At 44.1% G+C, this 16,216-nt stretch overlaps 1 protein-coding gene across 1 annotated transcript in view; it reads right to left on the reverse strand.

Annotated features, from left to right (window-relative positions):
* The window catches only part of ryr2a (ryanodine receptor 2a (cardiac)), a 268,931-nt gene that overhangs the window by 33,730 nt on the left and 218,985 nt on the right, over positions 1–16,216 (reverse strand).

Raw genomic sequence — 16,216 nt, forward strand, 5'->3', positions numbered from 1 at the left:
AATGTATGGCCATGGAAAGCACACACACACACACACACACACACACACACACACACACACACACACACACACTTTTGGATGAGCAGTAGGCAGTGACAACAGTTCATGGTGGGCTGGTCCCTACACTGCAGCATTTTAGAGTCAGGACTGGATTTCAGCTCTTTTCATTCTATGAATATGTTGGTTACTGTTTCTGTTGTAGTAATAAAATGGCATAGCTGAGGCCGACTGCTCTGTCTGGGTGAGAATGCTGCTTTGAACCATGGAATGGGAAAGAAAAAGAAGGAATATGAAACACTTTACAGTAACTTAATACGTTACTATCATGACATTACAAGAATACATCCATAAAATAAGAAAACACTGAACTGGGCTGACAGAGAGAAAATGTATACATCTGAAACCAAGCCACTACTTTTGTAGTGCAGATACACAAAGTTACAAGTATTTGTCCCCTTCCCAATTTCTTAATTTTTTGCATATTTGTTCAACTTAAAAGTTTCAGATCAAACAAATTCTAATATTCAACAAAAATAACCCAAGTAATCATTTTATTTATTAAGGGGGGGGAAAGCTATCCAAACCACCAGGCCTCATGTAAAAAAGTGGCACAACCTTATAACTGCTTGGCAGCAAGAACTGCAATCATGTATTTGTGATGAATAGTGATCATTCTTACACATCCCTGTGGAGGAATTTTTTCCAAAATTATTTTAATTCAGCCACACTGCAGGGTTTGTGAGCATGAACAGGCTGTTTAAGGCCATGCCAAAGCATCTAAATCTGATTTAAGTCTTGACAGTGGAGGCTGCTCCAACAGCTTTATTTTTGTTTTTGAGTCATTTAGAGTTGGACCTCTTGGTGTCATCCTGCATAACCTGAGTGCACTTGAGCTTCAGGAAATGAACTGATGGCCAGACAGTAGAGAGCACAACTCATGTTTTCATCAATTACATCAAGACATCCAGGTCCCAGCCCCAAACCATCACACTACCAGCACAATGTTTGGCTGTTTGTATAATTTTCTTTTTATGAAATACTATGTTAATTTTATGCCAGCTGTAATGCCATTCGAATTTTACAAAAATGTTACTTTTTTCAGATTGGAACTCTCCCATGGTTGTTGTTTTTGCCCAGTCTCTTTCTTTTTTTTTAGATTGTGGCACGATATTATATACTTTGTGAGATCTTTTAGTCTACTTCACTTTGTCACATAGGTTCTAATTAAGTGAATATTTGATTGCACAGGTCTGACAGTAATCAGATAAACTAAACTCAGCCTTCCCAAAAATGTGATTGATAATAGTTAATTTGTGATTTAACAAGGACAGGTGTGGACAGCTTGATAAATGAAAGATAATTTAAAAACTGTGTATTGTTAGAAAACTAGACCTCTTTTAAGAGATAGACCTATGGCATCAATTTGAAAATCCTAGGTGACCTCTTTCCCGAGTTATGGTGTTGATGAGATTTCAGAAAACCTGACCTCTGATCACCTGACCTCTGATCACCTGATCTCTGTTCACCAAGATACAAACTTGTCTGAGATTTTTAGTAAATGCATTCATGGTGTCAATTTAAAAATCCTACATTGCCTCATTCTCAAGTTATCCCGTTCACACAGTTGAGTGTCCAGTAGGGTGATGACTATATTCCATTAACCTTTTTACCATTGAGGGGTAAAAACTGTTTGATGATCTGAAACATTAAGTATGACAAATATACAAAAAAACTACAAAATCAGGACTCTGGATAATACTTGTTAAAGGGCACGGTAGATCAGTTCCACCAAAATTTCAGAACGTTTCTTTTATTTATCACACCTAAAGAGTAAAAAATCGTTCTTATAATATATAACATGTGCTAGAATAGAGTAATAATGGAATGCAAACATTTTTACAACAATGCCACTTTGGCATAGTATTAATAATAATAAATGATAACTATGTTACATTCCCTTTTTGTAATTGTTGCTCTGTAGCTCTCGTTTTATCTGGTGTTACAAATCCAACTCACTCATTCTTTACAGCAGTGTGCTACTGACTCTCCCTAATAGCTCAAATTTAAAGGATAGGTTATCCTTCAGCTCCAGTCAAGACAGTGAAAAACAAGCTCTACAACAAGGTCGGTCAACTTTTAGTTAAATTAAGTAAAATATGGTTTAATTTATTTTATGCTGACTGACAAAGAAAGTGTGCAATACCTGGTTATCCATTGTTCACATGCTGAAGATTTGCCATAATACCAAAGTCCCACGCATGACGTAGGCGATGCATGCAGTCTGATAAAACAGCCTGACACCCAGTAATGTTGATCTTCTCACATTTATGAGTAGGTTGTTTATGGTACCTCTACTGATACCTCTACTACTACTGGTACCCTTGACTCATACTTTGCTCCAGACATTAGGTTTCTAATAAGAACTATGTTCTTAGTCAACTGTGGGAAAAAAAGTTGACTAACTGAGTAGTCTAAAACTAAGAAACACTAAGATATTAAGTTACATTTGAGAACAGTTTAAGGGAAGATGTCAAAAACTAATAACAAAGGTGTTTTAAACCATTAATCACGTTCTTCAATGATGAATCATGCCGCTTAACTGTGCTGCACAGCGAATTGTGAATTATCAACATTATACGTTATAGTCCAGACGACGAGGATGAAGAACACTTAAAACAAATCAATGTTTATTATAATATGAAAACATTTTACATCGATTAAAATTTTAACAGTTAGACTAAACAACTAACTCTGGTACTAACTAGTAACAATAGCAACAATTAGTCAGCTAGTTGACTAGATATGCAAATCCCTAGTTTCTAACTTGATCTTAGCAAGACAGTAAGTGTAGCTTATCTAGTCCCCTCGGCATCAGAGAGATGCAAGAAAAAGCTGCCTATAATTCCCGACAAGATGTTTTACCCTGGAGCCCAACAGGGCTTGGAAAGTAGTGTGCAAGTGAACAAAGTCAGGTAACAGTTTTCTGACTTATGCCACATTCCTTCAGCTAAACCACTGCATTGCAACACTTTTCACTCCACACAGCCATTGCTCAGAAACCCTCTGTGATCCTGCTTTCAGCTGGGCCACCTTTGTCAAGTCTCTTTGCAGCCTGCATTTTGAACATCTTGAAGACACCCAAAGACTGGGTACTGAGTCTGAGTCTGCAGAGGGTCCCAGTGCTGTGGAAGACATCATACCTCTTTCCTGTACCAAAGACGCCACGTCCCAGTGGCCCCCAGGATTACAGGCCTGTGGCACTGACTTCCCACATCTTGAAGACCCTGGAACGACTCATTCTTGACCAGCTCCGACCTATTGTGAGGCCACATAAGGATTCTCTTCAGTCTGCTTACCAGTGCTGCCTCATAGCGGAGGATGCCATCATCTACCTGCTCAATTGTGTCTACGCCAATCTGGAACCAGCTGAGCACTGGTTCCAGAGAGAGCACTGTGAGAGTCATGTTTTTCAACTTCCAGTGCATTCAACACCATCAGGCTGACCCTGCTTGGTGACAAGCTGACAACGACGCAGGTGGATGCCTCTCGTGTCCTGGATTGTTAATTACCTGACAGGAAGACCAAAATATGTGCGTCTTCGAAAATGTGTATCTGACAAGCTGATCAGCAACACAGGGGCACCACACACTTTTCTTCGCTGAAAAGACCGACAAGATCCTTCGGCCATGCATAGATTACAGGGGCCTCAATGAAATAACCATAAAAAACAAATACCCCCTGCCACTAATCAGCTCCACGGCGTCACCATTTTCGCAAAACTAGATCTCTGCAATGCTTACCATCTAATCCGCATCCGGAAGAAGGAAGAATGGAAGAAAGCCTTTAACACACCACTGGGCCATTTTGAATATTTAGTCATGCCTTTTGGACTCACAAACACACCATCAGTATTCCAAGCTCTGATCAAGAGACTTTCTAAACAAATTTGTGCTTGTCTATCTGGATGACATCTTGATCTTTTCCAAGAATAGTGAGGAACACCAAGTTTATGTCCAAGCCGTACTACAGCGCCTGCTGAAAAACCGACTCTAGGTTAAAGCTGAAAAGCGTGCATTTCACTCCCTCTCAGTGACTTTTCTTGGTTATGTTCCTGCAGAAGGGCAGATGAAGACGGACCCCGCCAAGATCCAAGCCATGGCGGAATGGCCTACCCCAACATCCCGTAAACACCTCCAACGCTTTCTTGGACTAGCCAATTTCTATCACCACTTGATATGAAAATATAGCCAGGTATCTGCACCCCTCACCACTCTCATCTCCACCAAACAACCTTTGATCTGGAACCCAGAGGCAGAGGCCAATTTCAAAAGACTGGAACATCTGCTCACCTCAGCCCCTATTCATCCAAACTCCACTATGCCTTTCATCATAGAGGTCCATGCTTCAGATTCAGGGATTGGGGCTGTTTTGTCACAATATTCAGGTCCTAAAGCCAAGTTACAGGCATGCACCTTTTTCTCTTGCCTCTCTCTCTTCTCTCTCTCTCTCCGAGCAAAATTATGATGTAGGAGACCGGGAGTTGTTAGCCATGAAACCTGGGAGATTAACGAGACCATCCAGCAGGCTCTGCAAGATGAGCCTGATCGGTGGTCTGGCCCCCCGAGTCGCTGGTATGTCCCCTCGGCAGCTCGGGCTGCGGTTCTGAGACGGTTCTGACACACTGCTAAGTTCTCAGGTCACCCTGGGGTCAGTAGGACCACCTTGCTAATAAAACACCATTTTTGGTGGCGGACCTTAGAAAAGGATGTAAAGGAGTATGTTGCTGCCTGCTCCACCTGTGTCCACAGCAAAACCTTGACACAGCAGGCCTTCTCAAACCCTTAACTTTACCCTCACGGCCCTGGTCTCAAATAGCATTAGAATTTGTCACTGGTTTACTGGCCTCATCTGGGAAATCAGTAATCCTTTCTATCATTGACAGATTCTCCAAGTCAGCTCACATCGTGGCCCTGGAAAAACTCCCCTCAGCTGCTGAGACAGCCCAGCTCATGGTAGACCATGTATTCAGGCTCCATGGAATTCTGTCCAAGATCACTTCTGACTGGGGGCCACAGTTTGTATTTCAGGTATGGAATTCATTCTGCACAGCCCTCGGGGCCCATGTAAACCTAAGTTCCAGACATCATCAACGGCCACCAACGGCCAGACTGAATGTTTAAATTTAGAACTGTAATCAACCTCTGTTGTGTCGTTGCTCACAAACCCGGCTGCCTTCCCCCTGGGTGGAGTATGCAAACAATGCACACATTTCCTCCTCTACTGGTCTGTCACCTTTTAAAGGTATCCCTTGGCTATCAACCACCCCTGTTTCCTGAGGATGAGGCTGACCTCGCCTGTGCCCTCCGTGCAACACCACTTAAGATGCTGCCGCAACATCTGGCATAGAATGAGGGAAATGTTACAGAAAGCAGTTGCCCACCAGCAGTACTACGCGGCCCACCTCTGCACACTGGCACCCAGGTACACACCTGGACAAAAGGTATGGCTTCCCACCAGGGACGTACCTCTCAGGTCTGTGACTCGCAAGCTTCATTGGACCCTATGAGGTAGACACAGTCATCTCTCCATCCACACTCAAAGTGAAACTTCCTGCTGCCATAAAGATTCGTCCTACCTTCGTCCCCCCCCCAATGTTCAACACAAAGTTAAGCCGATGCCTTCAGTTACTATGAAAACTGACAGTGACAGCTGCAAATTTTGTATTAGGGTTCACTTCATTGTGGCTATTTCAGGTCTAAATCGACAGCTTGAACTTCAACCCCCAAAGGCACCAATGCAGACTGTTGGTGGTCTCAAGGCAATGCCTTCTTGTGTCATGATGTTTCTTTCAGATCGTAGGAGGTGGTGGTTATATTATATGGAGAACCACAGGCCAATTAGACAGCCCTGGAATCTGCAGCAGAGGTTGCTACACAACATTGTCTTGAAACTGTGATTAGCATACTTTTACATTTAGGAAGGGATCCACGTGCTTGTTTAGTCACAAAAATCAACAGTGTATCTTGACCATCATATCTATACCATCGAAACTGAAGTTGTAGTATTTTGTACAAAAAAATGTGAGAAACATCACTGCGTACTTATTCTGGGTAACACTTTCTTGGCCTTCAGTAGTTCTATGTAGTACTTTTCTCTGACACATTTTTGAGCAGGAAACCTTTAGAGCACATTTTTACATTTGTGCAATATATATACACACACACACACACACACACACACACACACACACACACACACACATACATATATATATAGATAGATATATAGATATAGATATATGTATATCTCCTGGGTGACTTTCTCTTGAATGATTTTCAGAAAACTCGACGTCTGACTTTTACCTTGACATTAAGGTCAGTGGGATTCGAACTCACCTAGGATTTCAAAGTGATACCATAGATGCATTTACTACAAATTCAGAACGACTTTCGTCTTTATTACATTCACAAGATTTTTGTGTTGTGATGACAATATCCCCTCCCCGTAGCCTTTTACGGCTGATGGGTAACAATAGTTCACACGTTAACAGATGAATTTATTCTAAACAGAACTATAAGCTGGACTTAAACTGAGCTCTTTTTCTTTGTGCAACACTTGAGGACTACCAGAGACCTAAAAATTGACCCCGAGCATGCTACTGGTGTGAACTTCTCTGGCCAAACAATTCCAAATTGTTTACTGAGAGCATAGCTCATGCGAGCCAAGGTTTTTTTTCCCATGGACTTCTACATAATCACCTTGTTCTACAATGGCAGGATTAAATTCTTGGATGGATAAAATAGCTCAATCATAAGACTTAGGGTTAGATTTATAAATGGTCTGGAGTCTCAGTCCTGAAGACCACAAAAATTTCTAACATAGTCAATTCAATTCAATTTTATTTATATAGCGCCAAATCACAACAAAAGTCGCCTCAAGGCGCTTTATATTGTACAGTAGATCGCACAATAATAAATACAGAGAAAAACCCAACAATCACTTTGGCGACAGTGGGAAGGAAAAACTCCCTTTTAACAGGAAGAAACCTCCGGCAGAACCAGGCTAAGGGAGGGGCGGGGCCATCTGCTGTGATTGGTTGGGGTGAGAGAAGGAAGACAGGATAAAGACATGCTGTGGAAGAGAGACAGAGATTAATAACAGATATGATTCAATGCAGAGAGGTCTATTAACACTTAGTGAGTGAGAAAGGTGACTGGAAGGGAAAAACTCAATGCATCATGGGAATCCCCGGCAGCCTACGTCTATTGCAGCATAACTAAGGGAGGATTCAGGGTCACCTGGTCCAGCCCTAACTATATGCTTTAGCAAAAAGGAAAGTTTGAAGCCTAATCTTGAAAGTAGAGATAATGTCTGTCTCCTGAATCCAAACTGGAAGCTGGTTCCACAGAAGAGGGGCCTGAAAACTGAAGGCTCTGCCTCCCATTCTACTTTTAAATACTCTAGGAACAACAAGTAGGCCTGCAGAGCGAGAGCGAAGTGCTCTAATAGGGTGATATGGTACTACAAGGTCATTAAGATAAGATGGGGCCTGATTATTTAAGACCTTGTATGTGAGGAGCAGGATTTTGAATTCAATTCTGGATTTAACAGGAAGCCAATGAAGGGAAGCCAAAACAGGAGAAATCTGCTCTCTCTTTCTAGTCCCTGTCAGGACTCTTGCTGCAGCATTTTGGATCAGCTGAAGGCTTTTCAGCGAGTTTTTAGGACATCCTGATAATAATGAATTACAGTAGTCCAGCCTGGAAGTAATAAATGCATGAACTAGTTTTTCAGCATCACTCTGAGACAGGATATTTCTAATTTTAGAGATGTTGCGCAAATGGAAGAAAGCAGTCTTACATATTTGTTTAATATGTGCGTTGAAGGACATGTCCTGGTCAAAAATGACTCAAGGTTCCTCACAGTGTTACTGGAGGCCAAGGTAATGCCATCCAGAGTAAGAATCTGCTTAGATACCATATTTCTAAGATTTTCAGGGCCGAGTACAATAACCTCAGTTTGATCTGAATTAAGAAGCAGAAAGTTAGCGGCCATCCAGGTCTTTATGTCTTTAAGACATTCCTGCAGTTTAACTAATTGGTGTGTGATAACTGGCTTCATGGATAGATAGAGCTGCGTGTCATCTGCATAGCAGTGAAAATTTATGCTATGTCTTCTAATGATGCTGCCTAAGGGAAGCATGTATAATGTAAACAGAATTGGTCCTAGCACTGAACCCTGTGGAACTCCATAATTAACCTTAGTGTGTGAAGAGGACTCTCCATTTACATGTACAAATTGGAGTCTATTAGATAGATATGATACAAACCACTGCAGTGCAGTACCTGTAATACCTACAGCATGTTCTAATCGCTCTAATAGGATATTATGGTCAACAGTGTCGAACGCAGCTCTAAGGTCTAGCAGGACAAGCACAGAGATGAGTCCACTGTCAGAGGCCATAAGAAGATCATTTGTAACCTTCACTAAAGCTGTTTCTGTGCTGTGATGAGCTCTGAAACCTGACTGAAACTCTTCAAATAAGCCATTCCTCTGCAGATGATCTGTTAGCTGTTTGACAACTACTCTTTCAAGGATGTGTGATATGAAAGGAAGGTTGGAGATTGGCCTATAATTAGCTAAGACAGCTGGGTCTAGAGATGCTTTTTAAGTAAAGGTTTAACTACAGCCAGCTTGAAGGCCTGTGGTACATAGCCGATTATTAGAGATAGGTTGATCATATTTAAGATTGAAGAATTAATTAATGGCAGGACTTCTTTGAGCAGTTTTGTAGGAATGGGGTCTAAAAGACACGTTGATGGTTTGGAGGAATTAATTATTGAAGTTAACTCAGAAAGATCAATTGGAGAAAAAGAGTCTAACTTAACATCAATGGTACTAAAAGTAGCTGTAGATAATATTACATCTGTGGGATGATTATTGGTAATTTTTTCTCTAATGATAAGAATTTTATTTGTGAAGAAGTTCATGAAGTCATTACTAGTTAACGTTAAAGGGATTGTTGGCTCAGTAGAGCTCTGACTGTTTGTCAGCCTGGCTACAGTGCTGAAGAGAAACCTGGGGTTGTTCTTATTTTCTTCAATCAGTGACGAATAGTAAGATGTTCTGGCATTGCGGAGGGCTTTCTTATAAAGCAGCAAACTATTTCTCCAGGCTAAATGATGATCCTCTAAATTTGTGACACACCATTTCCTCTCCAGCTTACGAGTTATCTGCTTTAGGCTACGTGTTTGAGAATTATACCACGGAGTCAGGTACTTTGGATTTGAGGCCTTAGTTTTCACAGGAGCTACAGTATCCAGAGTCGTACGTAGTGAGGAGGTAACATTATTAACAAGATGATCGACCTCTGTTGGAGTAGCATTCAGATAGCTGCTCTGCTCTATGTTGGTACAGGGCATTGAAGATGATAACAGTGGGTGGATTATATTCTTAAATTTAGTTACAGCACTTTCAGAAAGACATCTACTGTGATAAAGTCTACTCTCCACTGCTGTGTAATCAGTTATTGTAAATGTAAATGTTATCAGGAAATGATCAGACAGCAGAGGGTTTTCAGGAAACACTGTTAAATGTTCATTTTCTATGCCATATGTTAAAACAAGATCTAGAGTGTGATTAAAGTGGTGGGTGGGTTCTTTTACATTTTGAGAGAAGCCAATTGAGTCTAATAACAGATTAAATGCCATGTTGAGGCTGTCATTTTTAGCATCTACATGGATGTTAAAATCACCCACAATAATTATTTTATCTGAGCTGAGCACTAAATCAGATAAAAAGTCTGAGAAATCAGACAGAAACTCTGTGTAAGGCCCAGGTGGACGATAGATGATAACAAGTAAGACTGGTTTCTGAGTTTTACAGCTGGGGTGGACGAGGCTAAGCATCAGGCTTTCAAATGAATTAAAAGTCTGTCTTGGTCTTTCGTTAATTAATAGGCTGTTGTGAAAATTGCTGCCACACGCCCCCTCGGCCTGTGCTTCGAGGTTTCTGGTAGTTAGAATGACTCGGGGGTGTTGATTCATTTAAACTAACATAATCATCCGGCTGCAACCAGGTTTCTGTAAGGCAGAGTAAATCGATTTGTTGATCAATTATTAAGTCATGTACTAACAGAGACTTGGAGGAGAGAGACCTAATATTTAATAATCCACATTTCACTGTTTTACTCTTTGGTTCAGATGTGGATACTGTATTGTTCTTTCTTTGTGATTTTTGTGTTTAAGTTGTTTGTTGCTGGTTTTAGTTTGTTTTTTGTCTGTTTGTGAGCTGACACAGTCTCAATGGAGATGGGTTTTTGGGGGTAGCAGGAGGAGAGAAGCTGCAGAGAGGCGTGTAAGACTGCAACTCTGCTTCCTGGTCCCAACTCTGGATAGTCATATTTTGGGGGTTTAATAAATTGGTCCATATTTCTAGAATGAGAGCGGCTCCATCCAAAGTGGGATGGATGCCGCTCTCCTAACAAGACCAGGTTTCCTCCAGAAGGTTTCCCAATTATCTATGAAGCCCACATCGTTTCTGGGACACCACTCAGACAGCCAGCAATTTAAGGAGAACATGCGGCTAAACATGTCACTGCTGGTCTGATTGGGAGGGACCAGAGAAAACTACAGAGTCCCACATTGTTTTGGCAAAGTTACACACCGATTCAATATTGATTTTAGTGACCGATTATTGGCGTAACGGGTGTCATTACTGCCGACGTGAATTATGATCTTACTGTATTTACGTTTACCCTTAGCCAGCAGTTTTAAATTTCCTTCAATGTCGCCTGCTCTGGCCCCTGGAAGACAATTGACTATGGTTGCGGTGTCTCTAGCTTCACATGTCTGAGAACAGAATCGCCAATTACCAGAGTTTGACCCCGGCGTGGTGTGTCGCCGAGGGGAAAAACGGTTAGACACATGAACAGGTTGGTGGTGTACCTGGGGCTTCTGTTTAAGACTATGCTTCCTCCTCACCGTCACCCAGCCGCCCTCTTTCCCCAGCTGCTTGGGGTCTGCCGGGGAACAGCTAGCGGGGCCTACGCTATCTTCGGCTGCACCAGCTACAGGGGCCTGGCTAGCTACGGGTGAATGAAGGGTGCAGAGCCGAGTCTCCAATTCAGTAATCCTGGCCTCCAGAGCTGCAAATATGCTACATTTGTTACAGGTATCATTACTGCTAAAGGAGGCCGAGGAGTAGCTAAACATCTGACACAATGAGCAGGAAAGTGCAGGAGGGACAGGTGAAGTAGCCATGGTGCTAACGAGTCGGCTACGAGCTAAGCTAAGCTAGCGAAACAGTACAGAGACAGTGAGGTCATGTCAAAATTCATGGGCTGCATCCTCCTGAGGACCCGGCCTGAGCGGTCTAAGTGGGCCGGGTCCTCAGAAGGTCGGGTAGGCCGGAAGTAAACAGCCGTGGAATTGGACGGTCTAGCCTTCTGATTAGCATCACCGCTGTCTCGGTGGAGTTTAATAAACTCGGCCGTCTGCTCCTTGCTATCTAAAATATAACAGGACACTGGCGTAAATTCTCGACCATCTGACACTTCTGTTTAATCAGTTTTCTGTTTGACGTTTATTCAGCTGTGTGAAAACCACCCGGGGGATTAATAAAGTTTTATTTTATCTAATCTAATCTAATAATTTTAATCTCAGCCAAACCGATTTACTCACGAACAAATAAAACACTGAAAAAAGCCAAACAATAGCATTTTTAGGTTGCCCAAGGCTACGTTCACACTGCAGGCGAAAGCGCATCAAATCCGATTTTTTCGCCCCTATGCGACCCATATCCGATCTTGGTATGACAGTGTGAACGGCACAAACCGATATTTTCAAACCGATCTGGGTCACTTTTCGTATGTGGTACTGAATCCGATACATATCCGATGTTTTAGAAAGCGACTGCTGTGTGAACGGTCAAGTCGCATTAAATCCGTCTTTACGTCACTGACACAAGACAGACGCCAATTATCAGCGCCGAGAAGCGCCCGATAGGACATCGCGAACGATTTCCTACCATCCGGTGAAACTGTTGGGAAGACAACGTTGGAGAAATGTGAACATTTTATTTTTACTGTATTTTCTGCAGATTCTGACAGAAATCTGCAACTATCCTTTGAAGCACCGCTCCTCTAAAACAGCAAAAAGGATCATTATTAGGTTATTTGCATTATTATGTAAATAACAAAATAACTTAAAGCAAAAATCTGGAAACATAAAGTCCGAAGTCTTTATATTAAGGGCAATCAGTCAAACAATATTGTTTGCTCTGGGTCTAAACAGAGCGAGTTGTGTGTGACATCTTCTTTATGCATGCGGGCGCTTTGAGCGTTCACACTGGAGAGCGTTTGATGTCGCATTTTATGTGTAGTGTGAACAAGCAGACAAAAAAATCGGATTTGATCAAAAAATCGGAATTGAGCATTAAGACCTGCAGTGTGAACGTAGCCTAAGTGACTTATATATTACGTTTAACCTGAGTAGCGAAAGTCCGCGGTGATCTGAAAATGATGTGCCGGGAGTTGTGCCGTTCTCGGCGGCTTCAGTGACCCTCGAGCTCTCGGCTAGCTATCGAGCTGGTGGGTAACAGACGTCTCCGAAAACGTTGAACCACTTTTGCAAATATGCAATATCTTGATAAACCGAGCTCGCCTGAAAATATGTTAAAAGTTTATTTTGTGACCGAGAAAGAGTAATAAGAGTAATTTTAAAACTTAGTAGCGGCCGCCATTGCCGGAAACTGGAGTTTGGCTGGGCCGCGCTCTGACTTCTGGGATATGGTGGGCCATGAAGGACACACCCGACCCATCCTTCAAATTCGGGGAAAAGGAGGACGCATTTGTCGGCTGCATTCGGAGGAGTCTACGAATCTGGACAGCCTTCGGCGCGTCGCTGTGACGTAATCGGTCTACAAATGCGTCCTCAGGAGCATGCAGCCCATGAATTTGGACACGACCTGAGTGAATACTTTGGTTATAAATTAGGTAGTGAGTACACAGAAAGGGTGCTTCAGATGAAGCACGTGAAGATTATACTATGAAGAAGGAATGTATCTAAAAGTTTTTAATTAAATTGCTAAGCAGAAAAGCTACTTGTTTCCAAGATGGCGCCGCGTATGGATGCCCTGGTGCTTCAGTGCGTTACTTCTGTCTTGTTTTTGTGCATAACTTGTGTGTCTGGGCACTCCTCTGGATACTCTTACACCAGAGAAAAGCTTCTTAACTACAGGACTACAACACCTGTGGATTTACTTCCAATATTTGTCGCATCTGCGGCAGATTTACTGCAGACTTTGACCAGGAAAGTGAGACGCCGAAGGAGAGGAAAGCGAGCCGGCGCACTCGTGCGTCTGAGGAGACGCGGACTGCGAACTGCTCTTCCTGGGATCTTCCTTTCCAACGTACGCTCACTCAGGAATAAGATGGACGAGCTGGCCCTGATGAGAAGCATGAACAGAGACTTTGCCTCCTCCTGTGTCTTATGTTTTACGGAGTCGTGGCTCTGTGAGGACATCCCGGACTGCGCGCTCAAACTGGAGGGTTTTCATCTGCTGCGCGCTGACCGGCGGCAGGCCTCTCTCTGGTAAGACCACAGGTGGAGGTGTCTGCTTCTACATTAATAGTGGCTGGTGCACAGATGTAACGGTGATTGCTCAGCACTGCTCTTCCTCTCTGGAATACCTTTTTATTCACTGCAAACCGTTTTATTCTCCGCGGGAGTTTGCTTCATTCATCTTGGCCGCTGTTTACATCCCGCCAGATGCGGATGTGCAGGCAGCTCAGTGCGCCCTCGCGGAGCAGATACTACACACGGAGCGGACATTCCCGGACTCTCTCATTATTGCTCTTGGGGACTTTAATAAAGCCAATCTGAGCCAAGAGCTTCCCAAATACAAGCAGTATATTAAATGCCCGACCAGAGAGGAGAGGACATTGGACCATTGTTACAGCACGATCAGCGGGGCCTATCGTGCGGTGCCCCACGCTTCACTCGGACTCTCTGATCACGTCATGGTCCACCTGATCCCCGCGTACAGACAGAGGCTGAAGCTCTCCAAACCTGTCGTGAGGACTAAAAAAGTGTGGAGCAACGAGGCTGTGGAGGAGCTTCGCACGTGTTTGGAGACTACAGACTGGGACACAATGAAGGCTGCTTCTAACAGCTTGGACGAGTTTACGGACACTGTCACCTCCTATATCCACTTCTGTGAGGACAGCATTGTGCCATCACGCACCAGGGTGCGTTATAACAATGACAAACCCTGGTTTACTCCTAAACTCAAAAAGCTGTGGCTGGAAAAGAGTAAGGCGTTCAGAAGCGGAGACTGGGACTGCTACAGAGAGGCCAAGTACAGATTCGCTAAAGAAGTGGACATTGCTAAACATCAGCACTCTGAGAAGATGCAGCAGCAGATCTCAGAGAATGACTCGGCCTCTGTGTGGAAAAGTTTTAGGAATATCACCAACTACAAGCCTAAAACCCCCCACTGCACTGATGACTTGCTCTTGGCCAACACCCTTAACGACTTTTACTGCCGTTTTGAGGAGCCATCAAGCAGCCTTCACACCTCCAACGGCCCCAACAATAGAGACACTTTGGACACTCATTCCCCCACCTCTCCCCCCTCCATAGAGCCATCACCACCATCAAACACTTCACCTACAACTCCCCCCTCCACACCCCACACCAAGGAGGATTTCACACCACCCTCTCCCACCACAACTCTTCATATTCATGAAGCAGATGTGAGGAAGCAGTTTAAGAGCCTGAATGCTCGAAAAGCTCCTGGCCCAGACGGTGTGTCTCCTGCCACCCTCAGACACTGTGCAAACGAGCTGGCCCCAGTGTTTTCTGGCATTCTCAACTCCTCACTGCAGGCATGTCATGTGCCTGCCTGCTTCAAGTCCTCTACCATAATCCCTGTCCCCAAGAAACCAAGGATCACTGGACTAAATGACTACAGACCTGTGGCTCTGACATCTGTGGTCATGAAGTCATTTGAGCGCCTGGTTCTCTCCTACCTCAAGACCCTCACGGCCCCCTCCTGGACCCCTGCAGTTTGCATACAGAGCCAACAGGTCTGTAGACGCACGCCTTGATCGACATGGCTCTACACTTCATCCTGCAGCATCTGGACTCCCCAGGAACCCACGCCAGGATCCTGTTTGTGGACTTCAGCTCTGCCTTCAACACCATCCTTCCAGACCATCTCCAAGGCAAGCTTTCCCAGATGAATGTGCCTGATCCCATCTGCTGGTGGATCACTGACTTCCTGACGGACAGGAAGCAGCATGTGAGGCTGGGAAAGAATGTTTCGGACTCCCGGACCATCAGCACCGGCTCCCCTCAGGGCTGTGTTCTTTCTCCTCTGCTCTTCTCCCTGTACACCAACTGCTGCACCTCCACCCACCAGTCTGTCAAGCTAATCAAGTTTGCAGATGACACCACCGTTATTGGACTCATTTCCGACGGGGATGAGTCTGTCTACAGGAGGGAGGTTGAACATCTGGTGTCCTGGTGCAGCCACAACAACCTGGTGCTGAATGCCCAGAAGACAGTGGAGATTATTGTGGACTTCAGGAAGCATACAGCCCCCCCATCATCCTGACTGACACCCTCATCACCTCTGTGGACTCATTCCGCTTCCTGGGTACCACCATCACCCAGGACCTGAAGTGGGAGCCCACCATCACCTCCGTCATAAAGAAAGCCCAGCAGAGGATGTACTTCCTGAGGCAGCTGAAGAAATTCAACCTGCCAACACGGACGATGATGCAATTCTACACCGCAATCATCGAGTCCATCCTCACCTCCTCCATCACCGTGTGGTACCCTGGAGCCACTATCAGGGACAAACAGAGACTACAGCGTGTTGTGCGCTCTGCTGAGAAGGTGATTGGCTGCAGACTCCCATCTCTGCAGGACCTGTACACCTCCAGGACACTGGGGCGTGCAGCTCGGATCACAGCTGACCCTTCTCACCCTGGACACAGTCTGTTTGACCTGCTCCCCCCAGGCAGGAGGCTCCGGTCCATTCGCACCAGAACCTCTCGCCATAAGAACAGTTTCTTCCCCTCTGCTGTTGGACTCATGAACAATAACCACATGACTGTTCCCACCACTAATACATGACCCTACACTGTGTTCACTGCATCATTCCATGTTTGGACCTGATCACCACCTGCACTCATGTATATATCTAACTA

This window comes from Oreochromis aureus, linkage group 8 (genome assembly GCF_013358895.1).
Source record: "Oreochromis aureus strain Israel breed Guangdong linkage group 8, ZZ_aureus, whole genome shotgun sequence".
Taxonomy (NCBI): domain Eukaryota; kingdom Metazoa; phylum Chordata; class Actinopteri; order Cichliformes; family Cichlidae; genus Oreochromis; species Oreochromis aureus.